The following is a 21,567-nucleotide window of genomic DNA, read 5'->3' as shown; positions in this document are numbered from 1 at the left end:
TAACACAAGGCAAAGCTGCCAGGGCATTAACAACCCTACAAGGCAACCCACCCATGCACAATATGTCATACACAGAAACAATAACACTGCATTTACATCCCCACAGGTCTCCCAGCCAATGTCACCAGAGAAGAGGTGTCAGCAACATCCAGTCCCCCCACAGAAGAGGCCCAGAGTGATGACAGCAGCTCTGGTCACCTGGATCTGGATGACCAACCTGGTCCGTCAGGGACCTCCGGACAGTCGGTTACCCAGGCACAGTCTGACACCATCACAGAGCCTCCCCCCTCAGGAAACACTACCACAGCACCCACCCAGCTTGCCCATACCTCTGTCCCCAGGACACGTCAATCAGCAGTGTGTCCACTATTACAGGGACCGAGGCCACCCCACAAACAAAGGACAATCAGGGATCTGGGGTCAGTGGCATTGGGCACACGGTTCAGGGGACAGAGGCACAGGACAATAGGGAAGCTGGGAGGACTATTGTGCACCAGGAGGACAGGCCCAGGGAACTGACTCTCCAGGAGGCACTCACCACGATCCTGGGAGCATACCAACATTCCCAGGATACGCTGGGCCAGATCCTAGACAAGATGCAGGAGAACATGCAGCTGCAGGAGGGACAGTTCCTGGGGATCAGGGCGAACTTGAAGTCCATTAACACCACACTGGTCTTCATTGCAGGGGTGCTGGCACATATGGCCAACAGTATGAGAGAGGCAGTGGCACACCATTGGGCCCCTGACACTAGCCAGCCTACTGAACAGCCCTCGACCTCCGCTGCCGGTAGTGGACAGGAGGCCCCGCCACAAGAGCAACAGGCCACCAGCACCCCTCCCCCTGCAGAAGGAGAACCACCCCGCAAACATTCCCTGTGATGCAGGCAGAAGCCAGAGACTATTGCCAAGACCCCTGCCAGGAAATAAGACTCTCCTGATTGTCACCCTTGTGTCCCACACTGTCATCCTGTCCACCTTGAACTGCCAGTGCTCCCCTTCCTTGGACAATGCACCTGTGCTACAAATAGACTGGACTCTAACCTGGATTTTCCTCCATCATCACCCCAGCCCATAGCACTTCCCCCTTTTCTCATAGCACTGCAATAAACACAATTAAATATAAGTTGGAGTCTGTCAAATGATTTAAGTGTGTATTTGTTTAAAAAGCTTTAAACATTGCAATTCAACTGTACAGTAATGTTAACATAGGAAAGACCTGTAGTTGGGTGTCGTGAACACAATAGGAGCAATAGTGGGGCACCAACATCTGCAAAAGAGATGCCAATGGGTATAGTGAGTGGGCATAGAAGTAGGAAATCACAGCCTGCCAGTGACAATATCACACATCAAACTGTCAATGAAATGTGAAATAACACTGTCTTACGTGTGTGTCATTAGAAATATTGACAAATGACTGCACTTCTGTTGTCCTCCTCCTCATCCTCTGCCTCCTCATCTGCACTGTCCACAGGGTCTACTGCTGTCACACGGCCATCTCCAGCCTCCTCCTCCTGCAGAAAAGGCACATGGCGTCTCAAGGCAAGGTTGTGCAACATACAGCATGCCACAACGATCTGGCACACTTTCTTGGGGGAATAGCACAGGGATCCGCCTGTTAGATGGAGGCACCGAAACCTGGCATTCAAGAGGCCTAGGGTATTTTCGATGATCCTTCTTGTTTGCCCATATGCCTCAGCCCTTGTCCTGGGATTCCTCACAGGGGTCAGTAACCATGATAGGTTGGGGTAACCAGAGTCACCTGCAAATATCGAGGAACAACAGTTTAGCCGCACACTATCCCTTATGGCCCACATCATACCCACACACCAACATCCAGTGGGTGGGAATCAGGGCTCACCTATTATCCACACCCTGTGCTCCTGGAGATGGGCCATCACATTTGGGATGCTGCTATTCCTCAGGATAAAAGCATCATGCACCGAGCCTTGATACTGAGCATTGACATGAGAGATGTACTGGTCCGCCAAAGACACCATCTGCACATTCATCGAGTGATAACTTTTTCGATTTCCTGTTCATTTTGCCGGGGGAAGGGGACTAATGCAATATGTGTCTCATCAATCGCACCAATTATGTTGGGGATATGTCCCATTGCATAGAAGTCAGCCTTCACTATGGCCAAATCATCCACCTGGGGGAAAACGATGAAGCTGCACATGTGTGTAATAATAGCCACACTCCAGTCAGCATTATTGAGAACATTGGCTGTGACGTTCCTGCTGCCAAGCCCACTGTCACTTGGAAAGAACCTGTTGCCAAAAAATGGAGCACTGATAGCACTTGCACAAGAGGGGGGATCCCAGTGGGTTGGCGGATATCAGATATCAGGTCAGGCTCCGATTGGGCACACAGCTCTGTGATTGTGGCCTTGTCAAGTCTGTAGGTGCGGATAGTGTTCCTGTCCATTGTTTCCAAGTCCACAAGGGGTCTGTACACAGGGGGGTGTCTCCATCTCTTATTAATCCTCAGTGGTTGTAATCAATAGGGCAAAAGAGTGAGCAGCTGGTATTTATCTGCACATTATAACCACTACAGTTCAATGCATACTGTGATTGTTACAATATTGTGGTGGCATGTGTCCAGAATGTGAAATAGTGAACTGTGAAGCAGTTAGGATCCAGGGCCTACCCCCCCTGAAATGGCATCCGCCTGTCCAGTATGGAGGGACAGGTGGAAATGAGGTAATTCCGCTGACATTGTGTGCCGTTGCAGGAGGAGGTCGGGAACCATCGTGCAACTCCTCATTGGTTATCATTGGGCCCTATGGGGTACAGTGCCAATGGTGATGTACGCCGGCGGGGACGGTATGCACCGCCGTGGACGTCACCGCCATTTTGTATCTGTTCACTCACTTGCTACCTGACCTTCAACAGGAGAGGACCTACACTGCATGTGCTGCTGTGTCCTGTGTCTAGAACCTACCATGGCTCGTGTGACTGAAAAAAGGGCCCCTGCCTTCACCTTGTCGGAGTTGGAGAGACTGGTGGATGGGGTCCTACCCCAGTACCGACTGCTGTATGGGCCTCCAGACCAACAGGTGAGTACACTGTGAGTACAATGCATGGGGCATGAATGCATGGAGTGCTGTGTATGAAGGCCTCGTGTGGGTGGGTTGGTTGATGGGCCCTGAGCAGCGTGCAGCATGTACGATGGGGCATGTCTGTGCTAATGGGGATGGTAAGGGGCATGGTGGGCCATGAGTGTAACAGGCAGGACGGTCTGACTAATACCTTTACCAGTGTCTATTTCCTCTGCAGGTCAGCGCCCATCAAAAGAAGTGTATATATTGCGTGCCACACCAAGGACGTGCGGACCCTGGGGGTCTATGGCAGGCGGAGCACCCACGGTCGCAAATGGTGGGAGGACCTGAGATGCTGGGCATGGAAGACGGCAGAGGCCCAGCTGGGGATGGCCTCCCAATGAGGAAGGGGTGCCCGTCGAACCCTGACTCCCCTGATGGCCCGCATACTGGCGGTGGCCTATCCGGAGCTGGATGGGTGCTTGGGGGCATCACAGTAGCAACAAGGGGGTGAGTTCAGTGCTCTTCATTACTATTTACGCCTGGCGGGGTGCTATCCGGGTGGGGATGTGGGCCTGTGTGTGCCCCTGGGCCAGGCCTGACATTGCAGACTAGGTCCCATGTTGGGCAGGGTTCTGATGTGAAATTCCTCCAACCTAGCTAGTAGGCATCCACTACTGGGCAGATGTGTGTGGGTCCCAGGTATGCTGCAGTTGGCGGTATCTGTTATATCATTGTAACTGGCAGTGCATTGCCTAGTGCGTAGGGCTGTTCCCTGTCTGTGAGTGTGTTGTGTACGCCAACGGTGGTGTTGGTGCCGCCATTGACCAAGTGTATCCTTTGTCTCCCCCCCACTTTTTTTTTGTCATCCTGTCCTTATGTGCATTAGCATCATCTGGCGGAGGAGCAGAGGCATTGGCGACGGAGGGAGCTGCATCCCACAGGACCCAGGAGGCAGAGTCCACTGACAGTGAGGGCAACAGTGGGACAGAGGGCGAGGGGAGTACCACAGCAGAGACTGGAGGGGACAGTTCGGACACGGATACCTCCTCTGATGGAAGCTCCCTGGTGGTGGCGGACACCTCTGTGCCCACCCCAGCTACAGGTACAGCCGCCACCCCGTACCAGCACCGGCCTCCCAGCAGCCCCTCATCGTGTTGCCCGTGTCCGGTCACCCAGGTAGGTGGGCATCTCCTTTGCCCCAGGCACCTGAGGCCCTGCCCCAGTGAGCCCTGCTGATTTGAGTGAGGAGGCTATTGACCTCCTGAGATCCATCTCTGTAGGGCAGTGAACCATTGTGAATGCCATCCAGGGGCTGGCAGCCCAAATGCAACAGTCCAATGCATTTCTGGAGGGCATTCACACTGGCTTGGCGGCCCAACAGAGATCAATCCAGGCTCTGGCCTCCTCTCTGATGGTAGCCATTGTCCCTGTTCCCACCCTCCACCTCCAACTTCCTCTTCCCAGTCCCATTCCCCTCAACCCCAACCTATCCCAAGCACACAGGCAGATAAGCATGAACACAGGACAACACACAAGAGTGGACATGGCAAACACAAGCACCACACTTCATCCCACAGGCACTCACACAAACACCATCCAGATGCAGACATCTGCCTCCACTGTGGCCCCCTCCTCCTCCTCGTCTACCTCCCTCCCAGTTGCGTCTCCACTCACACCTGCATGCACTACATCCTCATCCACTACCAGCACACCTATCAGAACACATACCTCACTGGAAGTCACCCCCCCCACATCAATACTTACGTCCCCTGTGTCCTCTCCCACTGAGTCTGTGCCCCTCCTCCCAAAGTACACAAACGCAAGCACTCAGACACCCTACAGCCATCCACCTCACAACAGCATCCAGCCCATGCACCTGCACCCAAACACAGCAGACTGACACCTCCTACAACCACTCCCTCTTCCTCCACTCCCACACCTTCTCCCTATTCCCGTCCCAATGTCCCTAAGAAGCTTTTCCTCTCCACCATTGACCTCCTCCCTACCACTCCTACCTCCCCGTCCTTCATGTCAGGCCATGGTGGTCAAAACCCAGGCAAGCACCTCAGCCACCCAGTCCACGGGCACAGTAGTGTTCCCAGCAACTCCAGGTGGGAAAGGATCCCGGCCACCAGCCAGCAGACTGAAAGGGTGCCTGCCCCAAGTGCTTCAAGGAAGGGCAAGGAACCACCCCGAACTGCTGCAAGGAAGGGCAAGGAGCCACCCCCAGCTGCAGCAAGGAAGGACAAGGAGCCACCCCCAGCTGCTGCCAAAAGTAGCAAGGAGCCATCCCCAGCTGGTGGCAGGAAGGGCAAGGGGCCTGTACCAGCAGGCAGTAAGGACAAGGGGCCTGGTGCTGGGAGTCTGTCAGAGCTCACACCACCAACCATGGTGGTGCAGCCGTCCAAGGCTGTAGGGGATGGGCTGGAGCCTCCCCCCACCACCACCACCAGCTCCACCAGCAGCATCGCCACCAACACCACCACCAGCTGCACCAGTGGGCAGCCGCCCAAGTCTGCAGGGGATGGGCTGGGGCCTCCCTCCACAACTAGCACCAGCAGCAGCACCAGTGGGCAGCCATCTGAGGCGGCAGGGAATGGGCTGGAGCCTCCCCCCACCACTACCAGCAGCAGCAGCACTACTGCCACCACTGAACAGCCGTCACCGCTGTCGGGCATTCTGTAGACCTGCCTCCATGGGCTTTTGTGCGGCCTGCCCCCTGCAAATCCTGTGGGTATGATACCCACCTGAGAGACTGTGACCTTGCACTCCCCAGGACAAAGCAATGGGCATGTTGACCCCTCTAGGACTAGTTGCGATGTACCATCTGCCGGCTGAGGTGGATGCCTATTTTTGACCTGATGCCCCTGCAGTGTTCTCTCTGTGTTGTTACAGGAGTGAAGTGGGACCTTGGACTTTGTACTGTGGCCCTGAACATTGAGGACTGAGCAATGTCTCTTCATTTCTAAATATGTATATACTTTTTGATTTGGATGCACGTATTGCTACTATTTTATCTTATTATACTCACTTTTCTCTATTGAAGTTGTCCTTGCATTATTCCTGAGGGGTACGGGGTTAATATGTTATGTTGCTGCATCTTCTTGTTTGTATGGGGTTGGGGGTGGGGGTGTTGCATGTGTGTGTCACTCTCTTTTTCCTCCCCCCTCCCCTGTGTGCTAAGCAGCTGTACTCACTGTGGTCGTCTACGCCCTCGTTGGTGTTCGTAGTGGAGCAGGACGTAAATCAACATTGGGAATATGTGCAGCTTGGGCTCCATGGCGTTGTGGTTCTTCCCTGAGTCTCCACAGGTGAGTGCTTTGACTTCTGGGATCTGTTTCTGCCAGGCTTTTGATGTCGTTGGTACCGCCCCAGAAAAGGTGTCAGTTTCCTGGGTCTTAATACAGTGGGTGGAACATTGGCTTCCGCCTGGCTGTAGACAGTGACCGCCGTGGTGCCTGTTGATCCCTTCCTGGCGGTCGGTGTGTTAAAGTGGCTGTCTGTCTGAGCTGTTTCCACCATGGTCATAATTTGGTGGTATTTACCGCCAGCCTGTTGGCGGTATTGCCGCCACTTTATCACCAACCTCCAGGTTTGTAATGAGGGCCATAGTGTTTACTGCCCCGGACTATGCATCGAAGTGCTTTTCGGTGAGTAAAAAGCTACTCAGGAACCCAACAGGATTAGTGGTGTATTAGTATAGGGAAATATGAGTACAGCATTAGTATTATTAAAGGGAAGTATGAGTTAATTTGAGCAGGGGACATGTGAGTCTGTTAGGTAGTTTGAATAGAATTATGGAGGGATAGAGGAGGGAAGAATACAGAAGTGTTAATTGAGAGATCATAGTAGCAAGATGAGGCTTGAGATGAGTAAAGGAGAGATGGAAGAGTCTGTAAATAGGGATTAGGTAGATCATAGCAGTTAAATGGGGTTTGGGATGAGCCAAAGGAGAGATAAATGAGGCAAGATTTAGCAGGGTAGTTTGAGAGATCATAGTCGTAAACGGAGGTTTGGGGTGAGCCAGGAGGGGTAGATGAGGGAAGACTCTGGGAAGGGTTATTTTGGAGATTATAGTAGTCAAATTGGTTTGGGATGAGTCAGAGAGTGGAGATAGAGGATCGATTGATAGAGGAATAGAGTATGGTCAGACAGAGTAAAGCTTTTGAGAGAGTAAAATATATTTTTTCTCTCCTGTACAGTAGAATTAGAGTAGTAAATATATAGATAGATTATTACATAATTAAGGGAATAAATCTGTAAGGAATATAGGCCCACATTAAGACATTGGCGGTATAAGCCGCCTACCGCCGCGGCGAAAAGCGCCAAAAGACTGTCACCCGGCTACTATCCATTCACCAGATTGTGACCACAACCGGACTTCCGCCACAAGAAGGGCAGAAATCTGGCTGTGGCCATACTGGCGGATACTGGTAAGGTGGCGCTGCTACCACCAGCACCGTCACACCAGTAAACCGTCGCCAGCCGTATCATGACACATGATAGGGCCTGGCGGTGTTCTGCTGGCGGGTGCTGCTGGCGGTACCAGCGCCCCATCACTTTCCCTGCCAGAAGACCATCTGGATGCAGGTAAGTTGGGCTTCCGACATGGAGGGGGGCGGGTGGTGTTGTGTGTGTGTGTGGGGGGGTTGTGTGCATGAATGTGTGAGTGTGTGCGTGAATGCGACTGTGTGTGTAGTGTTATTTGCATGGGTGTATGCATGTGTGTGAATGCGTGTAAAAATGGAAATGTCAATGCGTGTCTGCATGTCAGTGTGAATGTGTGCACGGATGTGTGCAAGAATGAATGGATGCATGCGTGAATGAATGTTTTTATGTCAGTGTGAGTGAGTGGGTGTATGCGTGTCTGCAAGTGTGTGTGTATTGGGGGGGACGAGAAGGGGGAGTGTGGATGGAGAGGTGGTGGGGGGCATCTGGGGAGTGTTTGGGAGGTGGGAGTGCCCCCTACCAGTGACAGGGAAAGAATTCCCTGTCACTGGTAGGGCCTACCACCATGGTATTTGTGGCATTGCGAACGCCATGAAAACCATGGCGGTAGGCAGGCTCAAAATGCCACCAGCGGTACAATAGCGGACGCCGGGCTGGAGATTGTTATCTCTGGCCCGGTGGCCGCTACCGCCATGGTGGTAGGAATGGTAAATTGGCGGGTTGGCTGCAGCCAGTCTGCCAATGTCATAATGTGGCAGTATGTACCACCAGCCTATTGGCGGTACTACCGCCACATTACCACCTACCGCCAGGGTCATAATGACCCCATAATATATTGAGATTTAAAGTTGTATCGTATAAACAAAGGCTTTCAGGAGTTACATTATTCGAAGTTAATTTATTTGTGTACTTTTATAATTATTTCATCTTTCCTCAAGATGTCAATAGTGAAATATATGTAGATAAATAGTTACGATAATATTTACCTATTCCGATAGATAAAGTAGAAACAGAGACTCATAAGCATCTATCAAGCAACTTATTTAGAAACTATGCAATGACCTATGAACACATCAAGTGTAGGATAATATACACATATATATATATTATAAACATATGTATATATATATATATATATATATATATATATATATATACATACATATATAGATAGATAGATAGATAGATAGATAGATAGATAGATAGATAGATAGATGTATGTGTACATAGAAATATACAGATATACATAATATATATATATATATATATATATATACATATATACACCTACGCACGCAAATACATACATATATACATTTAATTGAAATAATATATACATTTGCCAAAACAGTCCTAAAGAGTATCTATATATTTTAAGATAAAATAGTTATTATATGTATGTGCACAAATAAATACACTTATCTAGATAAATTCACATAATCAAAATATATCATGTTTACATACACGGAAATGTGCAGTTCATTGCCGCTTGAGTATGGTGGTTATGTAGGAAAGAACCAACTCTTGAGTAGGCTTCTGAAGATAAGATAGTTTTCCATGGATCTTATATTTGGGGGTAATGAATTCCATAGTTTGGCTGCTTGAACAGAGAAAGATGTACCACCTATTGTTTTTCCTTGTGTGCTGGTGTTTAGAGGCAGGGTGCCAATCTTGAGCTGAGGTTTCTCTGTTGAATGTATTTGGTGATTTTATGAGGTAGCAATTGACCTGCAGTCTTGAAGCTATCTGCTGCTTTGTCAGAGGCCTATGGACAGCCTATATTCTAACTCACATTTGAGTCACGTATAGACCCTTTTCCATACTTTACACACTACAAGGGGAACTTAGTTGCTGATTTTACACACAGCACAACACAGGGAGTATCCTACTGTAGCACCCTGTGTGAAAGTGATAGGGCAGGTATGATATGGATAGTTGTATCTGTACAGTTGGTGCTCCCTAAATGTGCTGGGACACACACTAGTGACTTGCACTAACACACACACACACTTGCACCATTGTACAAGGGGGTACTTGTTGTTGGCTGCTTACTAATTGTGAATGTACTCACACAAACATCCATCATCATTGGCATTGACTATATGCTACATGTGGCATATCATGCAGCTCACTTTGGTCAACTACTTTCAAAGTTTCACGCCCATTTATCTTCCACTTGGTGTTCCCGTAGGGAGGTGTTGCATTGTTCCTGGTTCTGTGGTTTGGCACTTAGGAAAACATGTATTTACAATGTACAATAGATGTAATGTGCAGCTACACTCACACTCAACACAAACAAGGTCTCCCGGGGAAGAGGGACACATTTACCCTACTTATCCCAGTGTAGCATTATTCACAACTTAGCTGTTGATACTCGGTCCCGACGTGCATCCTTGTGTGGCACAGGTATGATGCTTATTCATGGGGAATATGGGCACGGTTATTATTAGTACAAACATGCAGATTTATGTAATCTAAAAACCCTTCAGTGTGAGCAATGAGATTATCATATTAGGATGATTAAATTGTCATGTTTACTGAGTGACACATCTGTGGATGTGTGTCAGTCAAGTAAATGCAGCTTGTCGATACACTCTGATGTTCCATTGGGAGACAACACATTACTCATGATATCATTGCATTGGATGTACTTGGTGTAGGTGCATATCCAAAGACAGCATTTGCAATTGGCTTTAGCTCACTCTTCTTGAGATGCAAAAAAGTGGGTTACGATTTTAGACTTACACCGTGGTATATGTAGTCCTTTCAACAACAAACACAGAATACTCTATGTTTTTTTTTAAATTGTATATATAAGTTATTTTTATTCAAGATTGAAGCTCTCTCACAATGTTTCTTGTGAGTCTAATTGTAGGTGTTTGGGCAACAACAACAGTGGAAGATAACAATGACCAGGCGGAGTCCATTTGGGAGACATGTCATACGACATGTGGAGATGACGAATATTTCAGTGAGGAGGTGTAAATTACCATTAAGGTAGGTAGTCTTGTTTGAAAGTCCATGGGTTGATTAGACAAATAGGTGCACAAACAAAAAGCACAGTACTGGATAACAAAGGAGGTGGCATGATGTCACATACAGGATCACTAGAAAACTAGCCAGGAGGTCCTGACATTTTTTATCCTGCAGATCTCTGACGTAAACTGGGGAACCCCACATCTTTCTCCTCTGATGGGTGTTGTGCCTCCCCTGCAGTTGGTGGTGGCTGTATGGGAGGCAACTGAGGCATAAACACACCAGAGGCAGAAGATGTGGCTCTCCTGTTTCCACCAGCATTTGTCTGTGAAAGTAAGGCAGCCTGGAAATCTCTTCCGAGGTTCTGATGGAAGCAACAAATTTGCAATTGAGGGTGCCCATTGCTGTTATGTAGGAGTAAAAACTTGCACTCCAGGGATTAAATGATGTTATGGATGGTCGCCAGCTGCGTGGCGACGTCACTGGTGTCAGATGTAGAGGGCAGTTTTCATCAACCCTTTGTTGTACCCGTAATAGGGCTCAGACATCTACAGACTCCTTCTAGGGTGCCTAATATGGTCTCCATCCCGGCACGCACCTCACCAGTCATTCGCTGCTGCAATCCCACCACTCACCATTGAAAGACAACTTGGGGGTCCTCAGAGTCCTCAACTGTGATGGAACATTGTGATGGCATGCCATGTCCAGTAGGTGACAGTTCCTTTGGAGTCCCAGAAACTTTGTCTTTCATTGCCAAGGGTGGAAGAGAATTTTCAAGAGTCCAGTAGTTGCTAAAGGTGTCTTCATCCATGGGGGCAGGATGGTATCATCGGCAGGTTGAGCATCATGGGCAGGCTTATCTACAGGTAAACCATATTCCTATCTCTTACCTCTGGTAAGAAATAGGAATATGTTGCATATGAGCCATGATGGAATTTGATATGAGTGATTACTGTAACATTCAGATAGATTTTACACTCACTTCCCATTGTATAGGGATCTGTGGAACATATGTTTCTACAAGTAAATAACGCTGGGTTCCAGTATTGTTGATTATCACTTGGCTAAACCTGTACACTGTTCACACAACTTCAATCTTGACATATGGGTCTATTTGTGTCATTCTATACAATGCAATGCAGCAGGGAGGCATGTCGGGCTACCCTGCCTGAAAGTGTGGGTGCAGGAATGGGACCCATTTAAAATAATGTGATGCATTTCTTGTTTCTGCCTACACTGATTAAAATGTGCTTTTTGACACCACTGCTGAGACCACTGGGCCATGTCACAAGGGTGCCTGCATTTGCTCTAGCCATCAATCTGCAGCCCAATACTAACAAAGATATGTCATACTTTGTTATCTTTCTCACAATCCTGCCCTCCACGTTTCCCACAGCATGACACACCATTGTGCCTTGCCGTACTGTCTTGCATGGAATTTGTGCAATACTGTGCGTTGAGGTCTTATTTTACACACATACACACATCTCTACACAGCAAGCTAGCCTGCTCCACTGCAGGAAAGGAGTTAGGCATGTATATGTTATGATTTCAATTTGTCAAGGGACTACTATAATTTCCTAGCAGTCAAAATTTAGACCCAGGGTCTCTACGTCAGCTTTTACACTGATGACAGATGACACCCAGATCATACAATGTCCATTAGTAGACTCCGATACCACCAGCAGTTGATACATTGTGCCATTGATCCAACATAGCTGAATTTATGTAAGAGTAATGGCTCAGGTCACAATCAACCTCGTAAGATGGTGATGCTGACCTTCATGGTGGACACCTACCTCACCATGTGACTTTATGATCCCAATACCAACTCCACTTCCTTCCGGATTCGTAGCACGGTCAGACATTTGTTCATATAGCTTCATTGCGACACATGTGAGACCATCACCCTGGCCTTCATCACATGCAGACTGCAGTACACCAATGCCCTCCACCACAGCATGTCTGCTCAGCACACCACTGCCTATTACTCAGCCTCCCTTGCGGCACACCCACCACACCTCACCTCACCTCATCAAAATATAATGCCTCTGGCATTTCAAGATGTTCAGCCACACCTACCAGGCACTACACTACCAGGGATTCAGGTAGCTCACACACCATCTATGCTTTTCCCAAACAATCATGGCCCTCTACTCTGCATCACTTGCACTCACCCCCACTCTCAGTATCCATAAGAGCAAGACATTAGTTAGTGTGGTACCTTACATGGCAGGCAACACCAGTGAAAGCTCAACCAGCACATTAGGACTAGTGTGTGCAAAATGGATTTGTGCTAGTGACTGTACACCTGGCTAATCAAGCGATCCTACTTAGAGGGCATGCACATGCTGAGCACCTGGACACCCTCTAAGATTGCAAGTTGACCCTCTGCAACACCACATTACCTTACACTACCTTGCATTACATCACACTTTTGGCTGTCTAGCCACAAGACAAGCACCCTTACATCATGGTGCAATGGGACCTGCATTGACACAGACATAATTGCTAAGTTTCCAATGTCCATGCATGATGTGCTGCTCCAGTCCTGTTTTTATTTTGTATTGTGGGGCGTGTAGTCCTTCTCCATTGGTATTGATTGCAGTACAAGTCCTAGGATTCAAAGGACAACCTGGACTGGGGTAAGACATCACACATGGATAAGACAAAACTGCCAGGCCTAGACTGGACAGAATAAAGTGTGAATGGACAAAGAAATAACAGTTGTATGATGAATAGGTTAACATGTGATACATTCCTGCCCATTCCCTTGCGCAGTGCACAGTGCAGTGCTACAAAGTGCCTTGCTGTGCTATCCTGCATGACAGTTTGAAACAGATGGGGGCATATTTTTGAGCGAAGTTGCATTGCTCATGCACCACACAAGTCCTAAATGACAGTTATGAAGCCACGCAAGGCCACTTTGAGTGGGCCTCAGTAGCTTAATAAATCTGTGGTAACATAATATAGTGCAGCAAGATGACTTGCTGTGCTGCGATATAAAGTTCATTAATATACCCCATGGTCCCTTGCTGTCACTTACCTAGGAGTTCTTCCTGGTCCTCGACTGCAGCACTGCCCTGTCCTTTCACTCCTGCCACCAACTCTGTTGGTATGAGTGATGTCACCTGCTCCTCCAGTGGGTCCAACTACTCCTCCACATTAGGTCCCCCTACAGTCATAATGGCTGCTTAAGGTTCCTGGACAGTTCTTCTTTGGACCTGCGCTTGCAGTGATGCCATCTCTTCTTGCACTCCCATACTGTCCCTTTTGTTTCAGCTACATTGTTTATCATGTCCAATATGCATTGCCAAATGGTATCCTTCTTCCCTAATGGCAATTTTGGGGTGACAAAGAGAAGGTGTTCATTCTTTGTTGCCTCAGTAATTAGTATTTGGTTAATCGCCTCACTGAAATTGCACTTCCTCTTCCCCTGCCTTGCTATCTGGTCATCTTGCCTGGTGGGGATGTTGCCCTTCTGGTTGGTAAATGGTGCTCCCTCTATTTTTTGCAGTTATTTGTGTTCTGAGCCTTGAAATACATTGTTTTTTAAAGATTACTGCCATACAATGCACTCCTGTGTGATCCAAAACTGGTTTTCAATACGAAAAGGTACTTTATGACACGCAAATCAGCTTTGCGTCATCTAGGTAGAAGTTGCGTTACGACACTTTGCATCATCCTTCACAATGATGCATCAACATTTTTTACACATCTTCTGTCCTTGTCCCATGGTGTGGCATACCATAAATACAGTGTGTTCATGGAAAAAGAAAATGCTGCAACACAAGGCAGTTTTTTCTGACACAACACTGCAGCAATTCAGAGCTGCGTCATTTCTCACAAATATGCCCCTGGGTGTTTGCCCATTGCGGGAACACTATCTTCACACCTCTACTGATAAAGACAGCCTTTGCTGTCAACAAAGTATGCAGCGCATCCCTTCTCTGAAACCCTAGATTGGAAGTTGCTCTGCCTTTCATGCTCGCATAGTATAGCACATGGGGTAGGTGTTAGAGTGTTAGGTTCTAGATAATGTTTTAAATTACATTTTAACAATGCAGGAAATGTTCATTTTATTCTTGTTTCTTACAACCTGTCTTGTTGCTGTTTTTATAATTTACTGTGTTAGATGTGCTAAGAAGCCAATTTCCCTTGTAGTAATACTTTTAACTTAAAAGTGTTCATTGTTCTTCGTACATGTGTGGTACTGCAACAAAATAAGGTTGTTGCTGTTTCCACGGTGCCTGGATACTCTTATGGGATTGTTAGTAACTTAAAAAGCAATATTTGTGTGTTAATTACACACTGAATAGTGTTTTTCAAGACTACAATAACATACCTTTCCCATTCATCGTTGGTGCATTGAACCAAGTTCACCTGTGACACCTGTGGGGAGGAAAACACACCTTTTAGACTTATGCCAAAGTTGTAACTTACTCAACACCAGGTGGTGATATACACCCACTCAGGCAATCCCAACATCTCCAGCTGAGACCTGAACTCCACCTCATTCCTGGTGACGTGCTGCAGGTCATTCCCTAATAGACATTCAGCAGGCATGGCCGGACTCATAGCTGCCTTTAAGAAAGGTGAGACCCCGTCCTCATTCAAAAGAAACAAAGCCGCTGAATTGTGGCTCACCGAGGTGTCTGCTGTCACAACCTAGTGACCTACATCAGGTACTACTCGCTCTGAGGACACCAAATGATACCTAACAAGAGTCATTTTGACTCCTGTGTCTCTCAGAGTCTCCACCTTCTGCTCATTGATGATGACCCACTGCCCATACTTCTTGGTATTGTCAGGCATGTGAACCTTTGGCATAATCTCCTTGTCACCCAGGTACACTAAGGTAACATCTGCACACCCCTGACACTAACTGGGGAAACCTTTGCATCAAGAACTAAACGGGTCATTCTTAGGGTAGGCCCACCAGTTGGGGGCTGCTTCCTGAGCTGGCAGATAGCATCCTCCTTAAGTGCTCATAGTGGTAGCACTTATGGCACTTCGGTCTGAAATAACCAGGGGGCTTCTTCCCATTAAAACTACACTTCTTTTTCTCAGTACTCGACTGGGTATCCTTCTTCTGGAAACTCTTTTGGAAAATTTCAAGAACTCCTTCGCTTTTTTCTTGTCTCCTCCTCCTTCATCTGGTCGTGACCCTGTCCACTCTTCCGGTGATCCCTCCCACATACCTTCTTATGGACACATGAGCTGAACCTGAGGTCCACTTCCTTTGCAAGGTGTCTTGCTACAATGAGCTTGAAATCTACGAGGTGCTGGTGCAGCTATAGAAAAAAGTTGTGGAACATATGCTCTTTTGAAAAAAACTATACAGATAATCATAATTACTCAATTTTCTGCCCTTCATTCAACCATCCAGTGCCTTACTTGAATACTCCATGAAATCCACCCAGGACTAGTGAGACATCTTCTAACTGTGTCTAAATGCTAGCCTGTACTTTTCTGGGTAATACCATATTTCACAACCAGGGCTGCTTTCATCAGGAAATATTTAATCCAGTCCCTGTTTCCCAGGCCCAGTATGATAGCCCTCCTCAAATTGGACATTTGTTCCTACAAACTAGCCGCCCAATCCTCCTCTGGGATTCTGTGCACTTCTAAGGCAACCTCATAGACCTCAAACCACTCATCAATGTCAACTTTGACCAAATAGCTAGGCACCAGGCCTTTGGGTATGTGGGCCCTTTTACTTTCCTTAGGTGCACCATTTTCACTGCCTCCCTCATTAATGGACTCTGTGAGCCTCTTGGCCTTCATGTTCAGCTCCTACTGAATCATTTCATAAGCCAGCATCATTTTCCTCTCCTCCAGAGCTAGCTTTCTTTCCTCCAAAGTCCTTTCAGTTTCATCTTCTGCAGGGGTGGTCTGTGAATCAGCCTTTTACTTCTCTAAGACCCTCTTTCTGCTGCTTCTGCCTTAATTTATTCCATGGCCAGAGTGGCCAGTTGCAGCCTCAGCTCTCCTTCAGCTCTCCTGTCTTCCAACTTCTGAGGGGACAGGTTGCAGGTGCACACAATGCTCTCTTCTCTTCATGCAGCAGGGGACCTAACTCCTGTGGGCCCTCCTTTTGCCTTCCGCCTTAGGGCTATGTCCAGGATAGTTTCTCTGTCCTTCTCGACTCCTTCCCTCCCTTACACATCATCATCATTGTCCTTCTCCTGTGCTGTAGACTGTATCAGGCTAAACTCCTCCCAGGCTCTGAGGGCTATCTGGTACTCCAGCTTCTTGGAGCCATTTGGTAGCTTCAGCTCCCTCTCCTTCACCACCTTTTTTAAGTCTCACACAGTGTAGCCATCAATGTTGCTGAAGTGTCCCTCCCTTTTTGCAAAAACAAATTTACAGGCTCAAAGTATGAGGCAGGAGCTGAATTTAGAAAAAGGGAAACAATAGCCCAATAAAAAATGAGGAGAATAAATCAAATTCAATGTCAGATTATAACAAGGGATTTTTGGCTTTACACAAATCACTCAGTAGCACTGCATAAACACAAGTACTGAATCCCACCACTTAACACCACTGTAAGAAATTGGGTGCCGTATTTATTCATGTTTTGTATCACCCTTGCACCACGCAATGGGGTGCACCAGTGATGCAAAATTTAGATGATATTTACCAAACGATGCAAGGCCAGCTTGTGAGGCTCTACATGGTTTGGTCAATCCAGAGTAAAGCAAGGCAGTCCAAGTTGCTGCTTTGCGTTACTTTGCTCCAGGGGAGGAGTTCCATGAATGGAGTGTGGGTGTTCTCACGCATCCACCAATGGATTCTGAAGCATTCCTAGATTTTTAAAAACTAGTAGGCAGGGGAAAGCATCAGAATGCTACACCTCCACAGGGAGAATTATCTTTCTTTCTCCTCTTTCTTCCCCTTTAAATGTGTGCTACATTTTGCAGCACACATAGAAAGAGGAAGAAGCCTCAGAGGATTGTATTTGTGCAGGAAGGTGTCCCTTCCTGCTCAAAAACAATCCTGCCTGTAACGCAGGCACCCTTGCACCACAGTTCAAGTGTGCCTGCATTGGCACTAGGCAGCAGTTTGTGCACCAGTGCAGATAATAAGTAGGAATGCACTGTATAATGTTGAATATGGAGCATTCCTGTGATCTCCCTTTCACTGACGCACAGCAAGGTTGCTTGCTATGTTGCATGAAATGTTGATAAATATGGCTATGGGTTACTTGTTGAGAAGGGTGAGAGCCCTACTCAAGAAATAATCACAATCTTGTCAGGGTGAGCCACAAAAGTCACTGCATAAACCTCTTCTTAACCCTCTGGTACCTTCCCACGAAAGCAGTCAGGCCTAACTTAGATAACTTAGAGGCAATTTGTAAAGTATTCAGCACTCAAAGAGTAATAGCATGAGAACACAGCACAAGAAAAATTCCAAACCAATTTAAGCACATGGGGACAATTTTAATAAATAAAATGACACCAAAATGACAGAATTCCAAAACATAGAAACAAAGCTATGAATTTTCAAAGTTTTAAGTAAAAATATTGCCCAAAAGCACATAGTACCAATCACAATTGTCTGTTCACGCTGGACCGAGTCAAAGTCAAAAGTGTAGTGTGACTGTGAGGTGAATACAGCTAATCAACCTTTCCAATACACTGCTTGGGACTAGGACGATTAGAGCCCACTGTTATGGGTCATCTTGGAAAGGGTAGACTGCACAACACGCAGTCTTCTCTTCCAAAATATCTGTTGAATGAGAAGAATGAGAATGGAGAGGTAAGGTAAACAGACTGAGCATGTAAAATGGAGCTTTCACTGGCATTCAATTAACTTATGGCTGATCAAGTACTACTACCAAACACACAGTAACATATACTCTGATCACACATAAATAAAAAAGGATCTTTAGTCAAGCCCCTTGTGCCATATCAATCACTTACCAACTAGTAATAAGTAATTTCAAATCACCTGCTAGCAGGCCAAAGTGCCAGTTCTTTATATTCCTCCTACTCTTAAATAATGACAGTGAAGCATGTAATTTAGAAATGGGTACCCCATGCGTCATCTAGTTCTCTCATGAAATGGCAACATCCGTTGCAGAGGTTGTTGTTTACGGTACAGTGTGTGGGTGATTGCAGTCTGTGTTCGTTTTCTTTGTTTGTCCCTAGTCCAAAACTACTCATCCTTAAACATTACTCTGTGCCTTCCACACTGAGCACATGCCTTTTGTTTCCTATTTACAGTAACACAATCTTCCCACACAGTATAATATTCAAGTCAATTCAATATAACTTTATTTGGCTCATAAATAAACCATAAAAGCATGTACAATCAAATATTCCGCTTACAAGTCTCACAATTGTATATCACAAATACATAAAAAAATGTAAAACTACATACTTTGTGCACACAGTATTAAAAGCAAGGACCACACCATAAAATTTTAAATTTTGAATTACAATTAACATTTTAAATCCTCTTGATGAAATAACTAATTTATTCAAAGTGCATAGAGTCACGTGATTGAACTGCAGAGCGAAGAAAAGAGCTGACACAGACACAGGTCTCTTAAAAGTTGCTGGAGTTGGTAATAGGCCTTGGTACATGGCCTAAGATTCTTAAGTTTTACAAAGGGAACCAAGTACAACTTAGTATGTGTCTTATAAAAATTGCAAAAAATGGAAAGTGGAACATCAATTAACGGACAGCCTCATTTCAAGGGCAAACTGTGCTTTCTAATTTCTGTTAGTGCCAAAGCTGGAAACAAAGCAAATAGTTAATTGTGCCAGCTCTATATCTAAACAATAATGAACGGACCCACCGTCTCCTCGTAGTCCACATGCAGCTAGTTGGGGATATCTCAGAAGTTAAATACATAAAGATCACTACAGATGGTTTAGGATGTTCATGATTCTTACCCCACCTGGAAATGGGTTAACAATAAGGCTTGTACCCTCTTGCTGTCCATAGGAGCACAGGATTCTATCAGTAAAAATCTGAGGCAGCCCAATCTCATCAAATAAGTTTTTAACATGCACCAAACACGGAATTTTAGATCCATTGTCACGTCAGGCAGTCAATTATTATGTCTCTAGTAAGTGCTGCGTCCTCTTTCTTCTAAGGAAAATGTCACAGTAAAGAAGGGTTAGTGCGTATATAGTCGCTCAGGCAGTTCACAGCCCGTTCCTTTGACAGACATCATGGGAACTTGAGGGGGGGACCGCCAATATTTTCTTCTCCCCGTATATTTCAGCCCCATCGGTTGCTTTTAACAACACCAGGGCAAGTGCCCTCCCTCCCCAAGGACATGGGAGACTAAGAAAAGCACCAATAGCTCTTGCAGCTTTGGCCTGCATGTCGCTACATGTGATGCCAATGAACCTGATAAGCTAAAAGACACACCTAGATAGGAGGAAAAGGTACCAATACTTGTTAAACAATGGCCACCTACTCGAATGTTCACTGGTTTGACGTTCTTAAGGCCACAAGTCATAGTAAAAGATTGGGAATACTTTGTTGTAAAATCAAGAGCCGCCATAAAGTGTGCAAATGCATGCACTGACTTGCATAGTGCTTGGGAGTTCGAGCCATAAGTACGGCGCCACCCACTTATAACAAAACAGGTAACGGAACACCATTCATTTTATGTCAGGAGTGCTCAAAATTCGCTCAGAGTCTAATTTATTAATATAAAGACTGCATAACAATGGTGCAAGAACGCACCCTTGATGGCCTCCCCGATTAACATGAATTTCATTCAATAACTCACCATTCTGGCTGAACCTAACCTTGGCTGTCGTCTTAGTGTGCGAAGATGATAACAATTGCACGAAATATGAATCTAGTCCCATCTCAGAGAGCAGCTCCCACGTCTTTATCCAAATAACACAATCAAAGCCCATCAATAGGTAAATCCCAGATAAATCGGGATTGTTAGACCACTCTGTATTTTCCAATGATGTCATTTAAATTTAAACATTGTCTAATAGTACCAATTCCAGAACAAAACCTGTACTGACATGGATGCAGAATGGTGTTATCTTGAGCCCATTCCAATATCTTACTATAGAGAACTCTACCAAGGATTTTGTGTGCCATGTCTATTAAAGAAATGGGGTGATAACATTGTAGATTTAAACTCTCACACTTTTCCAAATGGGGGCAATCACCGAGCTTGTCCATGATGTGGGTATAGTCTTATGGCTTAGATTGTTACAAATATTTGCCAACAGACGTGCCCACAAATCAGCGTTACATTTAATTGAATCAACGGGGACACCATCTCGGCCTGGTGCTTTCTCCCTTTATTCTGCTGTATGGGAATAATAACTTTGAGCATGGAAACCTGTAATGAAAATGGAGCCTCCAGTGCCACCTACAGCATTGGCAGAGGGTCAGATTACTTGATAAATCGAGAAAAAATGGGCCTCCCAAGCCGAGCTACTTATGTGAGAACTGATGATAGTCAGTGTTTGTTCTAAAGAGCGGATAGTTGAAACTGTTTCCCAAAACTGTTTACTATCTTTCGAATATGCCAAACATGATAGTGTGGCCCAATGTTGGGAAATAACCTAATTCTTCCCCCGTGCCGTCACTGTTTTATAATGTTTCCGCAGGAAGTCTATGACAGTACGGTCTCTAGGTGACTCACTTAGGACCTTATGTATGAGGCGAGTAGCCTGAGAACACTCTCGATCAAACCAACGCGGAACTTGCTGTGATGGTCTGGAAGGTTTGGAAAAGGAATGGTGAATTCTAGAGCATAAAGCGACAAAACAAGTAACCATCTCCCTTTCCCCAGCTACTCTGTCATTCATACAACCCATGACTAGATCTACATTCTTAAAGATAACCTTAACTAAATTATTCGAGGGGTCAGGTAATTTCCACTGGAGTCTAAGATTGTCTATGGATATTGACAAGTTGCTAAGCTCCGACAGAAGGCTGAGAGATTGTCCAGCATGAAAAATCAAGGGCTATCTCTGGTGTGTCATGATCTCCAAAATATGTGCTGATAACAGTCCCATAATGCAGTGAGTTAATTAGATCATGATGCACAAATATATAATCAATTATTGAGGCACAATCCCTCCCACTATAAGTGGGCATCCT

This window comes from Pleurodeles waltl, chromosome 3_1 (assembly GCF_031143425.1).
Source record: "Pleurodeles waltl isolate 20211129_DDA chromosome 3_1, aPleWal1.hap1.20221129, whole genome shotgun sequence".
NCBI classification, from domain to species: Eukaryota; Metazoa; Chordata; class Amphibia; order Caudata; family Salamandridae; genus Pleurodeles; species Pleurodeles waltl.
Note: the sequence above shows the minus strand (reverse complement) of the source record.